The sequence below is a fragment of the Cygnus olor genome, chromosome 1, assembly GCF_009769625.2.
Source record: "Cygnus olor isolate bCygOlo1 chromosome 1, bCygOlo1.pri.v2, whole genome shotgun sequence".
In the NCBI taxonomy this organism is placed as follows: domain Eukaryota; kingdom Metazoa; phylum Chordata; class Aves; order Anseriformes; family Anatidae; genus Cygnus; species Cygnus olor.
In genome coordinates, this window is record NC_049169.1 from 181,968,025 (window position 1) to 181,978,563 (window position 10,539).

Sequence of the window (10,539 nt, forward strand, 5' to 3'; positions counted from 1 at the left end):
TGGTCCAACAGGAGAGGTATTACTGCCTCCGTAAGCTCCTTCTCATATATTTTATCCCTGACAGACTGTCTGCCAAACCTGGGAAGGAAGTGAATAAGCCTGGAGCCAAATTCACTGTGTGCATGTCCCACACAAAGTCCTTAGCCACAGGAGGATCTGGGGCCATGGTGGCCCATGGACATTGTCCCCTCCATGTTGTCCAAGAAGAAACTTTTCCAAGCACGATGCTGAGCTTGTCTCAACTGGACGCCAGGCTTTGGATATCTCTCAAATTACTGTGTTAAAGAAGTCTTTACAGAGTGATATGTTGGTAAACAAGAGCTTACCACTACTATGATTCACTACCTTCTTACGCACTTTAAGGGAGAATTTCTCCACCCTCCTGCAGCTGTGGGGAACCGCAGACACCGTGGAACCGGTGCTGTCCCACAGGCAGCCAGTGAGAGCTGCAGCATCCCCCAAAAGCGTGCAAGGTTATGGAATAGAGTTTAAGTGGAAGCAGACGTCGAAGGAAAAATACAACGTGTGACTGTTTGTCAAGGTGGGGAAGGGATCCTCAGAAGGTCCAAAGCATGCCTGGGAGCCATTCTCTGCGAGCTGTGCAGGAGCGGCCAGTGCTGTGGCATGTGGGAGAGGAAGGCAGCCAAGTGCTGCTGGGCAAGCAGGCAGGGTGGTTTCATGGGCAGGGCACGGCGAGCCTGGCCACAGGTTCCCTGTGTGAACTCAAGCAAATGGCTTACACTCCGCATGCTCTGGTTTTCCTCTCTAGCGAAGGGAAAGATATAACTGTGCTTCATTGCACTGTGGGCATGATGAAGCTTAATTCATGGAGGTCCAGCTGTAAACCCCTTTGCAACCCAAATGAACACTGCCATGTGCAACTGGCTCTTACATCTTCTGTGTGCTTACACTGGAGAGGGAAGCCCCGTGAATATATACTCCGTCTGTTCAGCTTTGTGGTGGATCTCCTTGCTACAGAAAGCTACACGTGATACTTGCTGCCTCTTGAAAGCAGTATAGTCACATCAGTGTGGCACTGAGCCTAGCTAATTAGCCCTTCTCGGCAGGGCTAATTAGCCTGGGCAGGGAGCCATGCTGATAGAGCTATACTTTTGTGGGTTGCAGCTCTTGCTTGGTCTCAGTTAGCTTAGATATCTGCATTGCATCCATGCTGTGCTGCAGACATACCATGATTGCTTCCCAGGAGCTCAGGACCCTGGCAGCAAACCCCAATGAGAGGCCAACTGAGGACTGAGGAGAATAGCTGGAGCTGGCAGGCTGAAAGGCTGTTTCTTTTTCCCAAGAGAAGCTTTTGGCCAAAAAAAAAAAAAAAAAAAAAAAAAAAAAAAGATTCATGCAGACTCTTCTCTGCTTTTTCAACTCAGCAATGATTTCTGAAAATACCTCACACCCTGGGATCCTGGATGAGGTCAGTCACTTTTGTGCTCCATTCAAACCCTTTGTGAAATGGAGGCAGTGGTTCCAAAGGGAAAAGCCACAGGAAAACCTCAGAGCCTCGGGACAGTCAGGGTGGATGGAAATCTTAATAATAAAATGGATCTGTGCGTGCCCTTCCCATCACTTATCATAGGCTGTGCCCCTGTTTGGACTGAGGATTAGATGAGTCTCAGTTCATTAACAGCTGAGTCTTGATTCAGCTGTAACCATCATTGTGGCACAGAGCTGAGATGGCCCCTGTGTGTTCCTTGCGTTTGGCCTAACCTGAGAGAGGCAAAAGGAGAGGATGGAAAATGAAAGCTGTGCCCCCCTGGCCATGGAGAGCCTCACCACGGGGGCTGGCCAGAGGCAACCTTGTTAAAATTAGAGGGAGAAGCGAGGAGGTGGAGACCAAGCAGCAGCTAGCAGTGGAGGCAGGAACCCAGATGGCCACCCTCCTAGATCAACATTGCAGGCACGAGAATCAAAAGGAGAAAATGTCACGAGAGCAAACAGTGTAAGAAAGAGGGACATAATGCTTGGACTGGCCATCATCCAGGTGTCCACCCTCTTATCGCACCACACACTATGGTCACACACAGCCCCAGCATCTGCGACCGAAACACTGAAGGAGTGTTTGCGTGGTGAGCAGAGCGGGAGGCTACCGCGGTACAGGGGAGAGGAATGGAAAGCCGGCTTTCGAGCACGTGGCAAATTGCCTGGCCGGCACAGCATGCAGCAGGGGAGGAAAGACATGAAACAAAAGCCTTCCTGCAGAAGCAAAGAGAAAAGACCCACTGCTGACAGAAATGAAACAACACAGCTTGCTGCGGAGGCCAGAGCTCCTGGGGCAGGCAAGGCCAATAGTTGTAAAAACAAAGTTTTGAAATAGGAAATGTAACATGACTACAAATTGCCTTGCTTTCCCCCCTCCCGACCCCATCCGCCTGTAACGGGAGGCCGGACTGTGACATGACATGGCGGCAGGACGGGCATGCTCCGTCCTGTGGCCTTCCCCGCCTGGTGTGACAGTCCACCAGGAGCTTGTTACCCCGGGCAGGGGCTGCCCCCTCGCCCCTCTGACCTCCTCCCAAAACAGTGGGCTGCCCCAAACAGAAATATGCCCAACACCAACCTCTGAGGCCCAGCAGACCACAGCAGGGAAGCCGGCTTTCTCTGGAGGCCCACTGCCAACAACAACAATCATTTGGTGCCATTAATTCCCATTGGGCCCGACTCACAATAGCAGAACTGGGCAGATAATTTGCAACTGATATATCTGTTGTGGAGACAGGACACAGGCATTTTTACCAACAGGTCATCTAAGCCCCAGGAGCAGAGTCAAAACACACAGTGAAAAATACGTTTTCCTCCTGTTTCCATCCTGGCCCTACCACAGCTTTCGGCCAGGCAGCAGGATGATGGAGGCCCAAGAACTGCCTGTGATTTTTGCAGCCGCAGCTCTGGCTATTGCTGCATATTCTTCTTCTGTTTCAGTGGGTCTTTTTACCAAAATATTTGCTGTGAATGGGAAGAGAAAAAGACAACTGGAAAGTTTTTTTTTCTTTTTCTTTTTTTTCTTTACTTTTTTTTTTTTTTTTTTTTTCTGCACTGTTTACACCCTTTGTACTTTCTTCAGAGCCACAGAAGCTCGAGATGGAAAAGGCATATTAAGTCCTAGAGGGTGAACTTTTCCAAGGCTTTTAAACCACTTACCACTCTGACAAATGACCTCCAGAGAAACTCTGTGTGGCAATTTCAGCTATTGCAGCCCACCAATGTCTTTTCCATTCCTTGGCTGGAGGTTGCCAACCCCATAGCAGAGTCAGCAAAAGAGGGCCTGTGTCTGTGCCTCAGCAGCTCGAATTAAGATATTAGGCAATGAACTGTGACTGCTGAAGTGGAGTCGGGCTCCTGCTGTTCACTGCTCTGGGGACAAATAAGCACTAAGAGATGGGCATGGAGGGGAAGTGGGAGCAACAAAGACAGATCTTCTCCTTCCACCGCAGTCCTCTGAATCCCTGTGTCTGTCAGAGCTTGTTGAGGCTTTAATTCCCACTTTAAAAGTGACTCACAGTGAGACCCCAGATCCTCAGAGGCCTGATTCTAGAGTGAAATCATTCAAGGCCAGGTCTGAAAAGGAAACTGGGTGCATACATAAGCAGGTACGAATTAAGGAAGATTTATACAAATGCCTGGCAGGCTAGATACTCTACTGGCATTGAAATGCAGGGGAGGCAGACAGCAAAAGAGTAAAAGCAATGCAAATTGTATTTTCTGTAGCAGAAGAATTTAGAAGCTGGTTAGCAGCTTTTTCTAATTTTCTCCTACCTCTTAAATTTATTCTTGTTCTTAATTCCCTTTTTCCTTGCACTTCCCCCCCCCCAAATACCATTTTTGCTTTTTTTTTCCACACCATATTTTGTGTTTCAACATGGAAGTTCACTGCTCATTAAAATAAAACAAAGACACCCCAGGGATATTATTGACCGAATCCCGCCTTGTGTTTCTAACACCACCATTTTGGAAAGAAAAACAGTGCCGCATGACTGATTAGGCTGCTGTGTATTTGATGAACCTCTGAACTGTTTTAGGAACTTCTGCAGCCGGTTCTCTGTCCTCTGCTTGCATGGTTTTGGGAAAGGACATCCTGATGGGAGTCTTTCAGATGAAGTGTACAGTGTGGGCTGGTTGGATGACATGGCATCTACTTCACATGACTTTGGCAGTCACTGAGACATCGAGGTTGGACTGGTTATTCTGTTTCAGTGGAATTACCTTCAGGGGACAATTTATATCACATATTTTTGACTTTGACAATTATGAACATCCTTCTTCAGAGGAAGCATCCCTTACAGCTCTGTTCTTCAGTAGCTCTTATATCTCAAAAGACATGTAAAGAACAAATGTATCTAAAGAAGGTGAAGTACTTGGTTATTACTGCAGGGAGACTGTATAATTAATTTCAAACTATTTCCATGTGATTTTTTTTTATTATTATTTTTGTCTAGTGCCTATATTGGTAAATCATGTGTGACACAGAGATCTCTTGTCTCAGAGTCCTGTCCCCATGAAATCTTCGAAGGACCAAATCACGGCAATGTTGTCCAACCACTGCAACAGGAGAACAGACCCATGGGATTCAGAGGTACCTAAACATAGACTTCAGAAGTAAGCAAAGGACATCATAAAATCACAGCAATTCAATGTCCCATGCTGCAAGAGGACCGTATTAATACTGAGGAAGCATGGCATCCTTGTTTCCAGTCCTCCTCTTGTTGTTGAGGGTGAAGTCCTGGCCCCACAGTGCGCAGTGGCAGCATTGCCACTGACCAGCAAACATGATTTTTCTCTGCTCCCAGTTCAGTTGTGCTATCTATTGCTTGAACAATGTGAGAGGCAGAAAGTCTACCGCCCTCCCTAAGTCCTGAATTCCTTTTCTGCAGACAACTTTTTGGCCTGAACCCCTACCTAAAGGGCCTTGGGGAAAAGCACTTCTTCCGATTCTCTTTGTTCAGAAGACTCTTCAGTTAGCATGCCAGAGAAATTAAACTGGTGGGATAGAGAGTATGAGAGGAAGAGTGGAAGAGAAAGGGTGAGTGGGCACAAATTATTTTATTATGAACTTTCCATGAAATAGCAGGGGTAGAGTTAGGGGTGGGAGAATGTTAATTTACGGCAGAATGTTGTTGCAGCCCTTCTTCAACTAGTTGCATTATAGGACGATAAATAAAGCCCAAGCCAAATCTTCCTCTGGGCTAAGCCTGCTAGTTTGAAGATTTATGTGCAACTTGTATGCAGCCTGATAATTTCACTGTGTGACTGAACAAAGGTCTTCGCTTGCAGTGTAGGATGTTGTTAAAGGCACCAATATTCAGAACTGGAGCACAGCAGGAAGCTGCCTGATGAGGCCATTACTAAATTTCGGTGGCCAAAAGCAACTTGTTGATCTCCGTGAATGTGTTGCTCACAGCACAAGGTATGGGGCTATCTCACAGTACAGCAAACATGAGGCTTTTTTTGTCAGTGACCATGCAGAAAAGCCAAGCTCTGTTTGTTTGGCTAGAAAATGCTTACACTAGCTTATTTTTTTCCCCTGAAACTCAGCTTTCCTAATTCTGTGTGGGAGGGCTTTTTTCCAGGCTTTTTAAAGTAATATCAGTATTATAGCTAATGAGGCAGTGGAAAGCAAGCTGGTCCATTCGCTGTAGCTAATGACTCCATTCCCGTGAGCCTAATCAAAGATTTGTACATTTAATTGCTGTCAAGTCAGCTCTAGCCACCTGCCATTTCTGCCACACCTGAGCTCCCTTCTCAGTGGCCTGTGATTCTAAATGAATCCATCTCTTTTTCTAAGGGAAGGAAAACAGAGCTGCCAAGCAACCTTGAAATGGTGCTTTACCCTTAGAGCAAAGATCAAACAGTCTGCGTTGTCACTGAGCAATATATATCTTAAATGTCTGTGGCGCAGATTTTTTTAAAATTTATTAACCTCGTATTGGAGATCAGGGAAGTGAGAAATACACCCTTGTCTGGACATGTCTTGGACTTGAAACAGGTTTCTGTCAGAGGCAAAAGTGATTTTTGTTGGCTCACCACTGAACAAAGTTGAAATACATTTATTTGCAATTTTCTCTGATGGAAAATACCACTGAAGCCATTATTCCACTCCTGCAGTGGGCTAGTGGGGTATTTTGACCAACCTTTGTCCTCAGCATCACGGTTCCTAAACATCCTGCCTTCTCCATAGGGAATTGATACAGGAAATGTTGTGGGGCCTTGTTCATTTGAATGTAAGAGATAACTCTTGTTCATTGTTCCAGAAAAAAAAAAAGGGGGGGGGGGGGGGGGGGGAGGGGGAATAACGACCCAGTTCCTGCTAACATATTGTGAAATGAAAATGTTCTTTGTGGTCCTCGGTGGATCAGCTTACCTCTGTCCAAGCAAGTGTCACTACTAAGAGTCAGATATCTAATGTTATGTATTTCTTCAAGCTTACTTCCAGAGAAGCTTTTAAAGTCATTAGGAAAGAAACAGTCTATGAAGTCACTCTGAAACTTTATTAGTTTCTAAATAACTGTTCATTTTTTAGACAAATGGTTTCCTAGTGATATTGAGAATTATGTGATCATGTGGTGTGATCAGTCAGTCTGATCATCTCTCACTAGTTGCTTTCCTATTCTTGGCCAAGTTTAGCCCTATTTAAGACAGGAAGACAAGTGTGAGAGAGATTACATTGCAGTTTCAAGAAAATAAGTATACCCAAGTGGAGATGCAAGACTTCAAAAATACATCCTACGAATGTCCCAAGCTAGAGAAGCCTGGTGAGTGAATTCATATGTTGTTAGAAAAAGAAGAGACACCATATGGGTGCCCCAACCACAGTGATAACCTTAGTTAGAGATTACCATAAACCACAAGCACATATCTGTGGAATATGAGGCATCATTGATTTTCATTCTCACAAAATAGTTGGTTTCCTTTCTCAACACATCACAGAAAGCAAAGACACAATTAAGATATATAAGATCTTTGACTGGATACAATGAATTTCTTTGTAAGTAGTTTGATCCAAATATAAACTGAAGTTCTTTTGCCAATAATGGAAAAGCTTTCCAATAGTTTTTAATACAATTTACTTCAATTTTAGGAGCTCTTCCTCTGCCAGAAGAGTTTAATTGGCCATGAAGTCCTGGGAGTTTTTACATTGTGAGTTGACAGATGCATAGCTTAATTTAGCAGGAAAACCAAAGAATAAATTAAAGGATCTGAAAACAATTAAAGGGTCTATAGCTATTTGTATCAGTCTGAAAGCCTACTGCTCATTTTGCTATATGGCTAACTACTGTTGTACTTTACTGCAATACAAACATGAAAAGAACTTCACTTTTTGACCATTTCTGTGATAGTGTTTAAAATTTCTGTTCAGAATATCCTATGATGTCTTCAGAAAAACAAGCTACAGTGTGGGAAGGCACCTCTTTCCTTTCCTCGGAGCTGACAGATAACAGAGATTCACATGCACAAAGTGAAGTGAGATGCAAAGGTCAATCAGGGTGCTGCCATGCTACATTCTGTAATGAGTGATACCTATGAGCCTCCTCCTAAAGATTTAAACCTCTGGGTTTCTATGGTTTTCTTTATTGCTGCAACAGGCGAGAAAACAAAGAAAAGAGAGGAAACAAAGAGAAGATAAACTGTTTCCATCAGTGGCTGAACCATCTTACTAGACATGGGAGAGCCATGTTCAAGTCCATGGACAACCCAAAAAGACTTCAAAAGATTTCTCATTTTCACAGGCTCCAAGCTGATCAGCATATGGGGAAGATGTCCAGGATATCCTCAGGTCAGTGTCACTGGGGAAATACCAGAGGAACCTCTATCTCTGAGCTGTCACCTGGGTTTAAACCGAGCAAGCTGCTGAGATGTTCCAGCAGAAAGTCGTCTTCTGCCTGTGCCCATCTGGGATTTGCCTCCAGGTGGTCACATGCTACCAAGGAGGAGCTGAGCTCCCTGCTGCTGGTTTGATGGTTCCCAGCAATGCTACCAAAGGTGGAGCTGAGCTGTAAAATGAAACATTGCAGTTCCTCCTAGTGTGCACAAGGCCACAGTGTTTGCAATGCTACCACAATGTAATAACGACAGTGTTTATGAGAAGGCATAATTTCAAATACTCAGCTGCGGGACAGAGGTCTTTGACCTTTCACAGAACTAGCTTGCAAAACTTATTGCCACAACACGTCCCAAAAGCCAAGAACTTTGTGGGATTCATGGAAGGGTTAGACAGGCATCTTGTGTAACTGGGAGCCCTCCAGTCCTATTCTCCTGGTCTGTTTGTTCAGTGCACACATGTAGAGCTATTCAGGCCTTAAAGGTGAGTGCAGTGGTGTTCATAGAAGGAGCTCTGAGGTAGACTCAGAGCTGAATAGAGACTGTAAGCAGATTCAGGCCACAGATCACATCAACTCCAATCATTAGTTCATGTATTGAAGTCAGGGCAGACCTCCAACCTGGCCTCTTCCAGGAGGCCTTATAGCTGGGGAAAGGGTCATGCCATCATCACCTGCAGTATTGATGAGGATCTGTAACTCTCTTCATTTTTTCCTCCAGCAGATCTGGCCCAAGAGTCTCATTCTTAATTGTCCTTATCTTCATAAGGGGTTCATAAGAGGGCATATGGAATATGTAAATACCCTGAGCTAGCAGTGAGGAAGACCTTCAGAGAAAGAATATATGAGAGGGCCTAAGTTAACTTCTGCCATGCTGGTTTGAGAGATAACTGTCTCTAGAAGCAGGTTCCTTCTAAAAAGGGATAGGTTCTTCGACCAGAGAAGCACAGACAGGAATCAAAGTGGCCATAAATGTCCTCTTAGATGAGCTCTGCCTATCTGATACTCATGAATAAGGACACTTCTCAGAAACTGGCTGGGGAGATCAGGAGATAAAGGAAAAATCTTGGACATATGGACGTTTTTTTCTCTGCTCATCCAAAGCAATGCAAGACCAGCACCAAGGGAGTATATCCATCTCCAAGGGGGACTCTGCACAGGAGGTGTGTTAGTGTGTAGTGTAGATCAGGAAAATGAGGAGCACACACCAATGAGAGGATGAGCTGCGCCTTGTCCTCACTTGGGCCATGATACACCAGTCTACGAACTCTTTCCCACTGCTGCCTGTTGAGCTGGGAGTTTTCATGCTGAACTTTTATCAGCCCTGTTAAAAAATTATATATACTAGCTCAGTTCTTTGTAAGTGGTTTTGTTATTCCTTTTCCTACTTTAGCTGTGTTTATCTTCCAGTTGACACCACTGCCAGTGCTGAAGAAAAATACACATTTGTTTTGATTTCCTTTTTAGTGTACACATAATGGGAAAGCCTGGAAAGTCTGCAGGATAACCTCCATAGATAGCTAAATCCATTCTAAATGGCAATGAAAACACTGTATCCTAATCAGGAGGGAGAGTGTATTTTCGACTGTGGTCCAAAAATGCTTTCTTGGACAGTAATAGAGTACCAAAGTTTTTGTTCAGCTCTCGGCCAGGGGTTCACATTTCTCCCTGGGGTCCAGAAGCTGGAAATCACAAGCCACTTGGCATAATTTCATAAAGACCTCAAAGTATAGCTCCATTCTCTACAAGTGCAGCAGCGAATCCTTACAGTCAGCGGTTTCTGAAGCACCACCTGAAGCACTACAGGAAATCGATGAGGGAACAACAGGGCAACCAGCTCCTGCATTGCAAAAACAGGGATCTTCAGCGTAGGGATGATTGGAACCACAGCTTTCCTTAATTGGAGTTGAAAAGACTGCGTATTATCAAGAAAGAGAGGATCCTTGGAACATAGAAGCAATATTATTAGCTCTTCTACAGTGGCATTCAAATGGTAATTTAACCTTTGTGTGAGAGAATAGATTAAAGCAAGAACTCAAAGCAGTCTTTTCTTTATTTTCTTCACTTACTTCCAGCTCATGTACTTGCATTTCTGCCTCTGTCTGAATAAGAAGCAGAGCTATGGAAACTGAAGCCTCCAGGAAGTTAATTCCTCTCCTCCTCTTCCTTTTCCCCTGCAATTCAGGCACCTGCCTCCTTTCATGTAAGGAGAGTGGCAACCTGCAGATCTAGGGCTGGCAAATGCTGCCACAGATAAGAACAAAAGCTAAACCATGGTAGGTGGAAGGGGCAAGACGTGACAATCCAGGTCTATTTACTTAGCTTTTCAGCCTACTGTCAACATTTCAAATAGATGCTTTTTCTTTTGCTTACCTGGAAAACTTCCACCAAAACTACATTTTCTACAAAATCTTAACTTTCCAAGACTATTTTTTTTTTCTTTTTCCGACGTATGTCTCCTTCAGGAAAATCAACCTGTTGTGTGTTTTTGTTGTTGCTGTTTTGTTTGGTTTTGTTCTTTACATTTTCCTGGCTGTGCATCCTCAGAGCTGTAGCTGGTATCTAGAGAAGCCTGTGCAGACACATTATAAGTATTGTTTGTCCAGGAAGTTCAGCCCCTGGGGAAGAAGATCAACAAGAGGCACCGGAGTACCAATACCCTGCTAAGGCATTAAGTGTAACTTAAGTTGAATTTACCACCAGTGAAATGCAT